The sequence below is a fragment of the Myotis yumanensis genome, unplaced genomic scaffold, assembly GCF_028538775.1.
Source record: "Myotis yumanensis isolate MYYU_CA2020_CCGP unplaced genomic scaffold, mMyoYum1.0.hap1 SCAF_7, whole genome shotgun sequence".
Classification (NCBI taxonomy): Eukaryota; Metazoa; Chordata; class Mammalia; order Chiroptera; family Vespertilionidae; genus Myotis; species Myotis yumanensis.
The window spans coordinates 43,139,548-43,155,996 of NW_027223758.1; the positions used below are offsets into that span (position 1 = coordinate 43,139,548).

The following is a 16,449-nucleotide window of genomic DNA, read 5'->3' on the forward strand; positions in this document are numbered from 1 at the left end:
CCAGTGTCTTATGTCCATTAGTTATGGTTATATGGATGCATACAAATCCTTCGGTTGTTCTCTTACTCCCCTCCCTCCTGTCCCCCAACCCTCCCTGGCCTTACCACTGAAGTCCGACAATCGGTTTGAGGCAGCTCTGCCACTGTATTTATTATTGTTCAAAAGTTTGTAATGGTCTTAATTATCCATGAAAGAATGAGATCATGTGGTATTTTTCCTTCATTGACTGGCTTGTTTCACTTAGCATAATCCTCTCCAGTTCCATCCATGCTGTTGCAAATGGTAAGAGTTCCTTCTTTTTAACAGCAGCATAGTATTCCATCGTGTAGATGTACCACAGTTTTCTAATCCATTCATCTACTGATGGGCACTTAGGCTGTTTCCAGATCTTAGCTATGGTGAATTGTGCTGCTATGAACATCTGGGTGCATATATCCTTTCTGATTGGTGTTTCTGGTTTCTTGGGATATATTCCTAGAAGTGGGATCACAGGGTCAAATGGGCGTTCCATTTCCAATTTTTTGAGGAACCTCCATACTGCCTTCCATAGTGGCTGCACCAGTCTGCATTCCCACCAGCAGTGCACAAGTGTTCCTTTTTCTCCACATCCTCTCCAGCACTTGTCGTTTGTTGATTTGTTGATGATGGCCATTCTGACAGGTGTGAGATGGTACCTCATTGTTGTTTTGATTTGCATCTCTCAGATGATTAGTGACTTTGAGCATGTTTTCATATGTCTCTTGGCTTTCTGAATGTCCTCTTTTGAAAAGTGTCTATTTAGATCCTTTGCCCATTTTTTGATTGGATTGTTTATCTTCTTTTTGTTAAGTTGTATGAGTTCCCTATAAATTTTGGAGATTAAGCCCTTATCAGATATGACGTTGGCAAATATGTTTTCCCACGAGGTGGGTTTTCTTGTTGTTTTGTTGATGGTTTCTTTTGCTGTGCAGAAGCTTTTTATTTTCATGTAGTCCCATTTGTTCATTTTCTCTTTAGTTTCAACTGCCCTAGGAGCTGTATCAGTGAAGAAATTGTTTTGGCATATGTCTGAGATTTTGTTGCCTTTGTATTCTTCTAGAATTTTTATGGTTTCCTGTCGTACATTTAAGTCCTTTATCCATTTTGAGTTTATTCTTGTGTATGGTGTAAGTTGGTGGTCTAGTTTCATTTTCTTGCATATGTCTGTCCAATTGAAAATCATGTTTTAATAGTATTCCCATGGACTCTGAGCTCAGGGATCATTGTGCAATGCTATATGTGTCTTGTGCAGATGGCAGACCAACACAGTAACTTCCTTCGTAGTTGACAGTTTCTTTTTGTAGCAAGAACTCAGAAAGGGGAGCTTCTAAGTAATGCCAGGCTTTGGCAATGGAATAGAACCAATCAAATAACTACTTCAAGTTCACATGTTAGCATCTCATTGTGGATAATGCTACATTCTCAATGTTTTCCAGTGTTTTGTTTTTGGTGTTTTTTGTTGTTGTTATTGTTGTTTTACATAATGAACAGTGTTGGGTTATGTGTGAATATCTTTGGAAAGTGATATTCTGAGACTCTAAAAATCATGTGAGCATGATTCTTAGCTATACACACCAAGGATATATTTATGTTTGAGGGAAAGTTAAAATAACTCAAACTATAAATCATTCTGTTTTTTCTATGTGGCCATTTGACAGATATTTTATTCATTTACATCTGCTAGAATATTTGCTTTACAAGTAGCTGTTCTTTACTTATTTTTAGATAAGTACCCATGTTATTGCACTGTTCACTTAGTCCAAAAGATAGAGCCAGGTGATTTATAAATCACCAGAGGATTTATAAGTTGTTTGTTTCTTAGTACGGGTTCTCATTTACATCACTTTGGCACATAATTGAGTTTTCCAGCAAACTGAAGCTTATTTCTTAGCCCTAAACATTAACATTTTTAAAAAACACCTCTCTGTCTTTTAGATAAGGTTGTCAATAGAAGAACCAGGCTAAAAGGAAATTGCCATAATTGATATAGAGTGGAGATAACAATGAGATAAAGAGAAACCTTCAAGAGGAAAGGACAAGGGACATTTAGAGAACCAGTTTAGGAAGTTAGGAAAGGAATTGTCATCAGGTTCCTCTTTGGGGTAACGCCCCATCTGCTTCTATTAACGAGTCCCATAGGTAGTGATTTTCATACACATCAGGTTTCCTGTGGAGGCTCAAAGAAGGCGCACAGATTGGTGTTAGAATATATTTGTACCACTTGCTCTGTTTCTCAATGGAGGGGGAGGGGCCTCTTTGCATTTTAGACATGATGTTTCTTCCTTGGAGAAACTATCACATGCATTGCGAAATATTTATCACCACAAGCCTCTGTTTGTTAAATGCCCTTACTGCCCATATGTTATTTTTGACAAACAAAAATCTGTAAAGATAGGCGAGAATGAAGCTGGTCAGGCCCCACCCCCTATCATTCCTGACTTTCTTGCTGCAAGAATTGTCCCTTTTCTTGAGAGGGCTCCAGAGGGCGCACGAGGACATTTGGCTGCGCCTTGGCGCCACCCAGGCAAAAGGCACCTCCTGGAGCCTCGATGGAAAGGTCCCTACACCCAACTCCGTGGTGCTGACGACCCCCACCGCTCTCAAGATAGACGGCGTCGCGACCTGGGTCCATCACACCCACGTCCGGTCAGCGGACCCATCCATGACCCAGAAGGACTGCATCACCAAATGGAGCATCGATCAAGATCAACGCAACCCGCTCAAGCTCAAGCTACGGTGTGCTTGACCTGCCTGATGCTGGTAACATGACTCGCGATCACTCCTGTTACCAGGAGCCCCCACAATACTGTGTAATATAATGCCTGCATCTTCATGGACATGGCTCCAAAGAGACAAGGATCACATGTTTAGTGGCAGAAGATGTGAAACAGCCATGATACCAGTATTATGTCATATTAACCTTTGATTCTTTTGCAGGTTTGAACATATGTTGGCTGTCCTGGAAGGGTACTATGTGGGGTGAACCCCAAAAAGTAAAAGGTGCCTAGCTGCCAAGAGCGCAGGTGCCCACCTGGGCAGGGAACAGTGCCCATCAGGTTTTGGTCTCTGTTGAGAGACAGCAAACAGTTGGCAGCCTGTGTACTGCTTGCAGGCCTTTGTGACCATGCCCATGTCAGGGGTAGTCTGAAAAAAGCCTGTTTAGAGTAGAAGGTCTGAGGCATGGTTATGCATAGAAAGAAAGTTTAATGCCAACAATTAAAAGGAATTGGCAAGGAAAGTCAGAAAATCGTAGAGTAGATCAGTATGTCTTTCTTCTTATGTAATTCCTCCGAAATTTGGCAATGCTAACATGGCAATACATTTCTTTGCATAGATTCAATAAGACCGGTTCCTAATAGTGGTTTTATTAATGGAAAACTTTGACTGGAGTATCATGTTTTAAAGAGCCCTGTCTGAGCTCTAAAGACTTGAAGCCAGTAAGAATGCCACGAAGAAAGCCTGATATCCTGCTTGGAAGCCCTGAAGATGGCTGGCGCTGGAGTGTCAGGCCGATGCCCTACCATCACTGGCGGTTGGTAAGAGTAGAAAGGGAGCAGTAGGGATGCCTCTACATTCCTGCGGAACCCCCACACACTCTGAACCGCAACGGGTAGGAGGGCTACTGAGATGGGCCTTAAAGCCTGGAGCGTGGGCTCAGGTGGAGTTGCTACAGGTGAGGGATTCACCTAACTCAGCAGATACTGCAGGCGGGCCTGATGGCAACTGGGTGGCGTGGCTTCCTGGCCCTACGGGGCACATTAAGATTCAACCATGAGATTCCAGCAAAGGTAGTCAGTTACCATTCTTGTTGTGTTTATGCAAACATCAGGACAGTAGATAAATTAATCTTGATTTGGCTTTTTGATAGCCATGGAAGAATTTTAAAAAGAAAAATCCTATTTCAATAGAAGTTGTTAAAATATGTCCAGTATGGGCCTCTAGCAACGGTGGAATGGAAAAGCAGTCCGTCTCATGATTGAGCCGGAAGTTCCAAGACAAAGGGGGGAATGAAAGGGCGAGGGCTATGCCCTCCATCTTGCCTGTATCCTCCATGTTGGGGCCACGTGCGGCCTTCTTCCCGGAAGCCCAGGCCTCTGCTGGCCACGCCCGGGATTTTAAACTAATCAATGACAATCAAGGGAAGTGCGCGCCATAGATATGACCACATCCTGTGTAACAGGACCCGGCTTGCGCCTGGCCAATCGGCAGAGCACAGTCCTTTCTTCTCCCCTTACTCCGACCCCCCCCTATATAACCGGTCTCTGGGCGGGGTTGGCTCTCTTGGCCACTTGGCTAGCCGATGTGTCGGTGAGTCTGGTGGATGGAGAGCTCAAGCTAGCTTGAAATACAGATTCTTATGCTTTTGCATCGGAAAAAAAAAAAAGAATGTATCCTCGCATTTCAGATGCCACCTGGGAGAGTGGCCATGTGTCTGGTTGAGAAATAACATCAAACACAGTCCCCTACACGTGGATGGCATTTGGTTAGATGGCTCATCTTCAGCAACATCCTGGTAAGTTCTCTCTCTCTCAAAAAAAAAAAAAAAAAAAGGAAGAAAGAAAGAAAAATAATAAAATAAAATAAAAAAATAGGCCCTGCTTCATAGATATGCCAACTTCTGTGCTGTAAACAGCAATTTCATTTATTCATGTTTTAGCCGCTGGCTTGAAAATTTTCTAAATATTGAGCAGTTGGCTTGTGCAGGTGACCGGGTAAGCTCCAGTGTGTCTCTGTGCTCCGAAAGGCTCCCAGGGAGCCGAAGTGTTTAGGGCTTTGCCACTAACTGATGGTGAGTGAAGGAAGTGACTCAGGTCACAGATTTGGTGACATATTCATTGCAGGAAGTTTGCCTTCAAGTTGGTGAAGGTACATATAATTAGTGCACGTTCTTTAAGGTAAACACGGAAGCTTACATTTGTTTGATGCTTCCCATGACACGAAGGTGTGGAGTGGAGAGGAAATGTCCTGCTCTCCCACACCCTGGTCTGCATAGTTAGCGCAAGCCTCCAGCTAGAAAGGGGAGGAGAAGCCCCTCTGCATTCCCTGGAGAAGCCAGAGCATCTTCGTTGGGCCAAGAGAGAGACAGCACTGCATCTGCAGCATCCGAAGGGTTGTGTTTGGACCTCCTACATAAGGCTCCCCCCAGAAGAGGAGGGCTTCCATTTTTTATGAGAGAAGTTGGTTGCTGCTGTGTTTGTCAATAGTGTTAACTGGATATGCCCAGCTGTTTCACCCTCCCAGCCTCTCCACCTCTCACACTCATGAAGTCAACACTTTTTATTTTTAATTGATTTCAGAGAGGAAGGGAGAGAGATAGAGATATAGAAACATCAATGATGAGAGAGAATCATTGATTGGCTGCCTCCTGCACGACCCCTCCTGGGGCGGGGCATGGTGGTGGGATTGAGCCTGCAACTAGGGCATGTGCCCTTGACTGGAATCGAACCTGGGACCCTTTAGCCTGCAGGCCCACACTTTATCCACTGAGTCAAACCAGCTAGGGCTGAAGTCAACACTTTCAAGGTCACATTGGAAATGATCAGTTTCAGACCTGGGGTTGCACATTGATTTAGACAGTAGCTAGAGACTAGCGATAGGAACCTCCAATCCTGGGTAGCTTGGCAAAACTTTCATGGGATTATGAGCCCTCAGTGTCAGAGCTGAGACTTCCAGGTGCTCTGGAACGGACGAAGGTCACACAGCTGAGGAAGTAGCTGGCAAACAGCAGAGCCAGGACTCAGACGTAGGTTGGTTTACCCCACTGTACTACACGGCTCTTTTGTTTTTGTTTTGTTCTTTAAGAAATTATTTGCTTTATTGTTGTTGTTTGTTTGTTTTTTTTTTAAGAAAGGGAGGTAGCTCCTGTGGCTTGTTTTATTTTTTAGGTATTTCCGAGAATCCTGAGAACCCAGCTAGGCTGGAATTGGCCACTAGGTGGAACACTTAACCTCCTAAAGCGAATGTCTCCAAATCTTTATGGCTATAAATCAGAGGTTCAAGTGAGAGGATCTCTAACATTTCTAGAACAGTTATTTCTCATGCATTACTAGGCCACAGTTAAGATTTAGACTATCTATTTAATATATTCTGAACCTGCAAATCTCATCGAAGCCAACGCCTGTTCAGAAAGCAAAGGCAGACATGGAGAATTACAGGGATGGGCAAACGTAGGTTTACAGTTGTTCATATGGAAAAATACAAATTAATAAATAATATTACAAGAATAAATTCTGTGTTGCTCATGCTCACAATTATAAATCTACTTTTGCCCACACCTATTTATCAAGTCTTAAAATTTTTCGTACTCTGTAAGCCGGTAATTCTACTTCTAAAAAGCTATTTTATTTGTTACATCTGAAGCATGGATCAATAATATAGAAGAAAATGCATGTCATCTTTTTAAATGAAGATGTAAGTTACACTAAGTGTTTAAAAATCGCCTGTTTACATTTCACTATTTTATTGGCTAAGTTTGTGGTGGAATTTTGAGGAAAGTAACCTTGTGGATTAAATGATTTTTTGCTTTTCATTCCATTTTTAATGGCAGTAATACATGTCCATTGAGGAAAATTACGAAAAAAAATCCCTCATAAAAGCAGAAAGATGTGTCCATGCAAGTCTACAAAGGACACGCCTAGGTGGTTAGGTACCGTGCAGAGAGCACGAACACTCTTCCCTGAGGGAGTCAGTTCAGGACAGGATGGGTTCTGGCTGCCTGAGGGTTTTAGTGAGCGTCTTATGGATTGAATTTAGGATTTTTCAGTGAAAATGAACACAGTATTTCTTCCAATACCTATCCTCTTATAAGCAGTTTCCATGAAAACATTGTGATATAAATAGGCCTCCCTACAAAGCACATAAATAGCTTAGGAATGAGGAAATGAATACTTTATATCTCAGAGATTTTGTATATAATAGTCTTGTGATAAAGTGAAGTTAAAATGGATAGTGTGGGAACGAGGACCACTTTGTCTTAACCCTACATTTGTAAGAACTGCTATACGCTGTGAGGTAATCCTTAAAACCTCTGAAGGCACATAGCATTTTGTGGGCTGTGCAAATGAAACGGGGCACAGCGACGATCAGGGAAGCTGAGTGTGTCAGTGCTGGCGCTGGCTCCTGGTGGGCAGGGATCATGCTTCCTGGGACCAGATGGAAGCTCAGGAAGCCGGAGGAGCAGGAAGGGCATGGGAGCCTGGAACCATCAGAGTCACTGACAGGGGTTCCCAGGGAGAGAATGAGCTACGGGGGATCAAGTTCAAGTCAGGGCATGGCGATTTCATCCCTGGGCATTAAGTGTCTAAAGGAAATCGGTTGGTATTACTTAAGAACAGAGTGGGGACAGGATTTTCTGTCAAAATACTAAAATTCCTTTTAGGAATTCAGTCAGAAATTTCTATCAGGGAGAACATATCAGGGAGAACATTGATGGAAGAGAGTAGATAGATTGTGTTAGTAAGGAAATAAAAGGATGTAATTGAACTTTGTAGGTCTTCAGAGATGTCTATGGGGCCACTTCATCAGAAAGGAATCCCGAGATTAAGGTCTCAACACCAGGTGTCAGTTTAACCAACATCAGTGTAGAAGGAAATGCTGAGGCTTGCTCAGAGCTGTTGGGTGGATGAAGGAATGGGGTTTGGTCATGAGAGCAGGCCAACCATGGCAAGAATACATTAGAGCAGTGATCTTACCTCTAACACCATGACAAGTATGTATGACCTGGGATGTTTGTTAAAACTCAGATTGTGGGGCCCACCCTAAGTTTCTGCTTCTAGGATAGAATGGAGACCGAGAATTTGCATTTTTAATAAATTGTTTCTAAACAAAAAGATACTGATGCTGCTCGTCTGGGAACCGCACTTTGAGACCTACTACTTAGAAGATGCCATATTATGCAGGAGGCTGGGAGGGTGCCGCGACCTACACGGCGAGGGTTCAGGATCTGAAGAAGGGGCTGATGCACAAATAAAAATATTATACAAGAAATATGAATTTAGAAGGCATGGGGGGGAGGTGGAGACCTTCTTTCTTGAAGAGGCACACTGAAACCTGGCCTTATCCACTTTTTATTCAATTTTAGATACACATCTTGCCCTCAGTAAAGCATGGCAAACAGGTAGCAGACAGACTGTCTCTAAGGTCAATAAAGATCAGTAAAGATCAGTAAAGATCAGTAATGTCCAGTAAACATTTACTTTGAGGCTATTAGGTCAGGAAATTGCTTTGAGCCACTGCTATCACAACACGAACAATGGTGCTTGGCATTAGCCCTGCTAATGCCCAACGTCCATCGGCCTTCCGCGTTCCTTGGTGCACTCTCAAGATAGTATCGGCAGGGGGTAGCTTCCCACAGGAAGAAAAAGCAAAGTAGAGACAGGTGTGACGCAAGCACATTGGCACCACTCTGGAGGACACTGAAGTCTCATTGGTATCTCTTGTAAAAAGGATGCAGATTTCCAAATAATTTATGTACAGTATGAAAATAGGGTGTCTTGCCCTAGCTGGTTTGGCTCACTGGATAGAGTGTCGGACTGCGGACTGAAGGGTCCCAGGTTCGATTCTGGTCAAGGGCATGTACCTTGGTTGCAGGCACATCCCCAGTAGGGGGTGTGCAGGAGACAGCTGATCGATGCTTATCTCTCATCGATGTTTCTAACTCTCTATCCCTCTCCCTTCCTCTCTGTAAAAAAAATCAATAAAATATATTTTTTAAAAAAGCAAATAGGGTGTCTTAGTCAGTTCAGGCTGCCATGACAGAACCCCATAGACTAGGCTGCTTATAAACCATAGGAATTTATTTCTCACAATTCTGGAGGCTGGGAAGTCCAAGATCAAGGGCCAGACTCTGATGGCAGATTCAGAGTCTGGGGAGAGGCTCTTGGTTCAGAGACAGCTGCTTCCTCTCTGTTATCTCACGTGGGGGAGGAGATGCGGGATCTCTCTGGGATCTCTTGTATAAGGGCACTAAACCCGCTCATGAAGGCCCTGCCCTCATGACCTCCCAAAGGCCCCATATCCTAATACTACCGTCTAGGGAGGTAGGTTTTCAACATATAAATTGCCGGGGCGGGGAGGCACAAAACATTCAGTGCACAGCAGATGGGGACAAAAGAGTTACTTTACTGTGGAGAAACCTGACCAATGATTACTTCAGCCAGGTGCCTATGGTCACCATCATCTGTGATAAGTCATGTTGAGAGCATGTTAAAAGGCACAGATCTTAGTTGGCAGGTTGTCATCCTAAATAGGTTCTGAGCACATGAAAGATGAGGTATGAGGTGAGCAGTGAGATTCCCTTACCTTTTCTGGTGTCCCAGGACCACTTTCTCTAATTGCCTTAGGAGGAATAGTTGTGTATCTCCTGAGTCATTGATGTTTTGTTTTAAAATTTATGGATAATGTGAATCATGCAACAGATGTGTGATCTACTCCAAGAGAATACGAAAGGATTATCAGCACACACCCTGTATTTCAATAATAATCCTTGTTTCATGGCATCCTTTTTCTCACATTTTCTTTGAATTTATGTAAGCCACATTTAGTCTTTAAGTTAGTAACTAACTAACAGAATAAATAATTGATTTACCTCTCTATTCTTCTATTTTTCAAAATTTCCATGTAATAAAATACAACTTTTGAATATTTATTTTTTGATTTATTTCTAAGTACATTCAAATGAAACAACTTTTGTAGGACCAATTTCTTCTATTTATTTTTATCTATAAGATAGTACTGCCCTCAACACTATTAGTTCCTTAAATTACTATTTGATTTCTGCTTTCTACCTCTCCAAAAATTCTTCAGAGGATTATTTGATTAATCACACTTTTTTTTCATTCACAAAAAATATGAGAAGAAAAGACAGGTATTATTTGTGTTACCAGATGGCTGATCTGGGCCCAGTTCCATGCTCTTCACTTAGTGGATTAAAAAAAAAAAAATAGGGGGAAAGAAAAGAAAATAGAACTCAGAGTGATTTGCCTAAAGGCAACATGCCAAGCTAATGGCCAAGTTGGGACCAGAATCCAGAAGCTAGAGCCGGATTTGGCCCATCTCCCTATGGCAAGAGAAAAACACACACATATTATGAACTATTTGAACTATTTGAACAACAAACAAACCCCTCATTAATCCTATGGAGGATTATAGGGAACAACCTATTATTTTTATAACCAGTAAGTGAAGAGTAAGAATTAAGCATTTACTCTTCTTTCCTATATGAGTTGTGCCTATGGGAAACCAAATAATTGATGAGTTCCAAATGATTAAATAATAATAAATAAATAAATAAATGATTGAACATAATATTAACTAGAATAGGATGGTCTGGAGTAGACAATCCATCAATCAAGAGCCAATTCTTTCAGGGATTCCATGAATTAGAGCTTTGGGGACATGTATTTAAGTTCTCTTCTCTCCCTCTTTCTCTCTGCTTCTGTCTCCCAACCCCCACTGTTTCTCACTCTCTTCTTTCCCTCTCTATCTGAGTCCACTCCCTTTTAAATCCATCGTCCACATTGCTCCAAGGTGATTTTCCGTGTATATGCGGTTCTCTTTTCCAAGAATGTCGTTTCTCAAAACCAAACAATTTGTCTTTTAAGCATAAAATCAAATTAAAACAATCACTCCTCTGCGAAGACTTCCCAACCTCACCAGCCCACTTCTGCCCATTGGCCACATTTGGAGAGTATCATTTTATAAGTATGTCGTCACACTGTATTAAGATCTGCTTCAGTCAGAGAATCTGTCTCATTCATTTCTGAAATCTCACTTTGTATTGTGGCTCACTATATGTTAGTTAAATAAATGAGTAATTAGTGAATAAATTGCATTAATGGTTGATTATCCAAACTTGAGTTTTGTAAGTAACTATGGCAAATGTTGATTTCTAAGACTGCTTTTCTCCACCATTTAACTTGAATTTGGATATTGACTTCTGTGTTTTCATGGCATGCGGAGTCATTTTGAATATGGAAATTTAATATGTGTTAGCAGAAGCATATTAAAAGTAAAATTAAAAGAAAAAATGATGTTCTAAATTATAGACCCATCGGTCTTCTGCACCTCCTCTCCCATCTGCAGTCTGGCTTTATCTTCAATAAGCAGCAGGTATGGGACTCAATTTAATATCCTAGATGAGGAACAAGCTGATTTTGGGTGCAGATATTTTGCTATTAAAGTTTTTACTTGCTTTGTTTCACTTAATTGGGAAAAGTCCAGTTTAAGATTAATTTTAGAATTTATTGTTGATTCCTTAGACATTTGTGCTTGAAATAAATTTAGAAGTTATCTTTAATTATTTAGGGTTTATTGCTCTTTAATTGCTTGGATAAAACCCTTCTATGTGCCCGTCTTGATGACCGTGGTTTGTATTCTGGGATGTCTTTGCTCCAAAGAAGCTTTTAATGCGATACTCCCATGACAACCAGGGTAAACAGGAACAGGGCCTTGAAGATAAAATTATAGAACTAAGTGCTATAAACAAGGTTATGTCTTAGATCATCTTATTTTTAAAGTTTGTTTTCATAACTTGGGTGGTTTTTAGAATAACTAAATGTATGTCCTTTTGCCATATTACAGCAAATATTTATTTCTAGAAAGTATGTGTTTTGAGTGTTGGAAAGGATGCAAGCAGCATGTTTAGGACTAATTTACATGTTTTCCAGCAGTTCATCTTAATTCACAGATGAATGGCCTTTCATTTATGTAAGGCAGCAAATAAAATTATTTGGTTTTATAGCTACGTTTGAACTTTGCAACTTAGATATCTGGTAGTTAACCTAATGTATAGGGATTTCTTTGTAATCGGTAGCACCGAAAGATAAATGCCAACTTTTAAACCCCTTTTCAGTTCTTTTTTTTTTTTTTTTAACAAACTGTCCTTTGCCTTTATTGCTTGTATACACAAAGATTACATTATAAAACTCAGTGGGAAAAAAAACTGAAAGAAAAAGTTACCTGCTTTAGCACTTTTAAGAATAGTTTTCATTACTTAGATCAACCTGCTAATCTGAAATAGAGCAAAACTATAATATAATCAAGTTCTAATAATCACATCAATTATGCTTTCATTTTAATTTTTTTCTTAAAAAACATTAATGTTATAAAAATGAGGTTGATGACGTCCTTATTTAAAATATACCTTGTGCCCTAACCGGTTTGGCTCAGTGGATAGAGCATTGGACTGCGGACTGAGGGGTCCCAGGTTCGATTTCCGTCAAGGGCATGTACCTTGGTTGTGGGCACATTCCCAGTAGGGGGTGTGCAGGAGGCAGCTGATTGATGTTTCTCTCTCATCGATGTTTCAAAATCTCTATCCCTCTCCCTTCCTCCCTGTAAAAAGTCAATAAAATATAAAATATACCTTGTATTGGTATCAAATTATTATTTATTTTAATACCAACTGAAAAAATAGATCTTATATAGCCTATTATTTCAATGAAGTTTTATTATTACTTTTATTTTCAAAATTGGTAGCAAATTTTCTCTTATTATAAGTGTTGAAATTTCCTTAAAAGTGTTGAAAGGCAATAGACATTTTAGGATAGGCTTATAAAAAATCAATTATTCCAATATCAATAAATAAGATACTTGATAACTTTATAATTACTTCTTTAATTTCCTTACTAATATTTCCTGATTTTCTGGTTTTTTAATGCATATCATGTTGTAAAAGTATCTAAGTCCAAGTCTTTTCACTGGAGCAATTTCCATTTTTCATTATTTCTCTTCAGTTTTTCAAATATATAGTAAAACAATCCAATAATCATTGCAGAAAGGAATGATCATTTAAGTTGGATAGTATCATTTACCTTTTAATTTCATTGGAGAGATATTAATATTAGTCATAAAAGATTTACAATTTCAACACACATACATGACATCACAGAACTAAAAATCATTATACCTTACTAGTATAAAGGGTTCCCCTTGGTTTAATGTGTCCTAGTCAAATTTTCATCTAATGAAATATGCTTTTATTAAATACAGAAGCCATCACTTACCTTTAAATATTTTGTGGATGAAACTAAGTTCAGTACTGATTCAAGGATGCTAGTAGCATCAAAGCCTTCACTTTGAATTATTGCCTCAAGGTACTGCATTTCTAAAATGCACCACCAATTATTCTAGATATACCATACTCTGTCTTTAACTTCATATATACCATCTTTTGGGAGAAAATATTCTTTTTTTTTAATGAGATACAAGAAAAGCATCATTCTTGAGGTTCTACCTCAAAAAAAGGGGGGGTTTGTAGGTAGCAGTTAGTTTGATAACACCTGGTTTTGTTACGCTAGCCTTCACACAAAGAGCATGCATATACAGCCACGACTCACACATCTGCTTTGAAGTTAATTGAGAACTGCTGCTTATTCAAGTCACAGATGGCCCCATTTACACAAGGAGACAGTTGAATTGCATGTCCACCATGAGAAAAGGAAAATAAACGATGAAACAAATGCAGCAAATATAGGCAATTGGCATTCAGAACACGCCAAAAAGCTAACACATATTGTCATTATAAAAGTTTTTCTTTCTTTAAAAAAAAAGTCTTTCTTTGCATATTTTAAAATGTAATGGTCCTAGAGAATCATAAAGTGTCTTGTTGTTTTTGCTGCTGACTTCTGATGACCTCTCATTGTTTATGGCATTGCTGGTAGTAAGTAGAAAGTCTTTTGTTTTCATCTAAAAGCTTTTTATGTTCCTGTACCAGACGAGATGCATTTTGCTGGTCCTTTTCATCCTGGTCCAGTTCTGCAACTAGTTCTTGCTTTCTCTGTAATAACAATGCAATTTCTGTTTGAATGTTCATATATTCTTGTGCCACTTTACAATGCTGTTCAAACACTGCCATAGATTCTCTGGCGTTTGGGCACGGTGCTAGAGGCTAGCGACCCAAGGGAAGATAAGCCATTCAGACGGAGTTCTCTGATCCATTGGTATCTGTGGAATCATCAGGAGCCCATGGATGACTTCAAGCTGACTTTTCTGCGGTTGGTCCTGAGGTAGTCGTGATCATTCTGATGCTAGGACTGGATGACCTACTGCTCACCTGACGAGGTTCTGTTCCAGTCACAATCCAGTCTTGGCTGGATCTACGTCTTGGCTGTCCGTTGCCTGATAGGAGATCTCAGGGACATCCAGAATGTTGCCAGATGAAGCAGTTTTCTGATGGCCCCATTTAGGTTTGGAACAGGCTGTGGTTGCAGCAACCCTGGCTTCTATTTCAGACATGTCAGCACTCATCCTCTTGCCCTCGGAGGTTGGGGACAAGCTCTCTACACTGTTCCCATGGAAGCTAAATGGCCAGATTCACTCTGTTGCTTTGCCTGATTTTTCAATAATTTTGATTCTAAGCGTTTAATAGTATCTCTTGTGGAAGGAACTTGCTCCATATTAGTGTCACTTTTATTACTGGTATTTGTAGAAGCAATGTCTGTGAATGAGCCTGTACTGGTGGCCGAGGTGCTCTGTCCCTCATCTGAGTACAGACAGGGGTACTGCAGGGGCTCATCCGCTCCTGCAAAGTACCGCATGAAGTGAGCCATTATTTTCACAATCTCCTCCATGGAAGAGCATAGAGAAGGATCTTAGACCAACAGCGAGTCATCAGGCTCTCAACGGGAATATGTAAATTTTTGATCAGTGGTGGTTGAGTACCATTAGGAACAGCCCACATGATACGAAAAGCTGGGCCACCAATCTCATCAGAGTTTCCCACATGTTATCACTTCCCAAAGGGTAATACCCCAGCCTTAGACGTACCATTTTTCACTATAATTGCTACCTTCAAAGTCTTGAGGTGCCATCCAGGCAGCACTCCCCTTGTTATTGGTCATGTGTGTCTGAATGTCACAGGCTGTACCCAGATCACAGATTTTTAAAACTGTCCCCCCCTGCGACCAGCAGCCAGTTTGGTGGGTTCAGGTCCCTGTGAATGAGAGCTTTGGGCTGCATGCTGTGAAGATAAGCCACTCCTTGGGAAGACTGTAACCACCAGCTCACAGCATGGGCAGCAGTGTAGTATGGCAATGGTCCAGCACCAGGTGGCACATGATATAAAGAGCCCCCTTCAGCAGATTCCAGCACAAGACGCGCTGGATTCAAACAGGCTCCATATCGCTTTACAGTATTTGGATGGTTCACACGGGATAACTGCCGAAGCTCTACAATAAAAGCTTGCCTCTCAGACTCACTTTCTACTTGTTTAATAGGAACATTTTTAGCTCTCCACTTAGCTTAGCAAACTACTGCAAGGGCTCCTCTTCCAACAACCTCTTCCACCTCGATCTCCTTATAGTCGATTTCTTCAGAGTTGAGGACTTGGGAGGGGGTTTCGGATCATGTCACTGACCGAAAAGGAGGAGGAGGAGGAAGCGGCGGGGACTGTAGATGTGATTCTGGAGGAGCGCGAGGAGGTGGGTGCGTGGGAGGAAGACCCGCGCCCACCCACCTCCAGACGGTCCTTCTGTAGCCACGGAGATCCCTGGAGGGGCCAGGGGCAGCAGTCACAACCGAGTCCCTGCCCTGGTTCCGCTCTCAGTTATCTTTTAATGCAAAATAAACATACCCAGTGGCTTAAAACAACAGCCATTCAATTATTTTTCAAGACTATGTTGTCTGGGCTCCACTGGGTTTCTCTTTCCCTTCACATGCCATTGACCGGCACTGGAGTCCTCTCAGGGCCCTCCGGGGCTGGACTCTCCAGGTGGGTCCCTCACACGAGTGCCCATTGGTGCTGGCTGTGGACTGCTCATTGGTGCTTGCTTCTTCCCCTGTGGCTGCTCTCGGGGACCTGGCTTTGTCATAACATGATGACTATATTCCAGGTGATGTAGGTGGAAGGTGCCTGTCCGCTGAAGGACAGGGCGGAGAAGGTCACTTCCACTGCATCCCATTGGTACCCAATTACAAGGAAAGAGCTCTTTACAAGGGAGGTGAAATCAACTCTACTTCTCAACCTGGGGTAGCACATATTTACAGTAAGAAAGGAATTGATGACGGCTGTTTTTAGAGACGACCTACCGTAGACCCCAGTAGAAGCCTCAGTTTCATATTATCGGCCATTTGGCTCTACTCAAAACCTTGGTGGTGGCCGAAACCGGAGGCAGCTGATCGATGTTTCTCTCTCATCGATGTTTCTAGCTTTCTATCTCCCTTCCTCTCTGTAAAAAATCAATAAAATATATTTTTTAAAAAAAACCTTTGGTGGTGCTGCTGTTATTTATGGAAACTGATGGGTTAGTTAGACTGACCATTCTTCTATGGCGGAAGTTAGTAAATCAGGATCTATGAAGCTTTTGCATATGTAAGCAAAGTTTTGTACAGCTGCGATTTTTATTTGGGAGAAAAAAGCAGTGGTGCTTAGCAGTCAATTACTTAGGCTCACGAGTCTCATACTTTCCTTTAAATCTAGGCTCTGCCATTTAC

General features: G+C 41.3%; 1 pseudogene; it reads right to left on the minus strand.

The window, feature by feature from the left end:
- Window positions 1-13,757: 13,757 nt before the first annotated feature.
- On the minus strand, window positions 13,758-16,086 carry LOC139013480 (mitogen-activated protein kinase kinase kinase 7 pseudogene; annotated as a pseudogene).
- Between the last annotated feature and the right edge of the window lie 363 nt (window positions 16,087-16,449).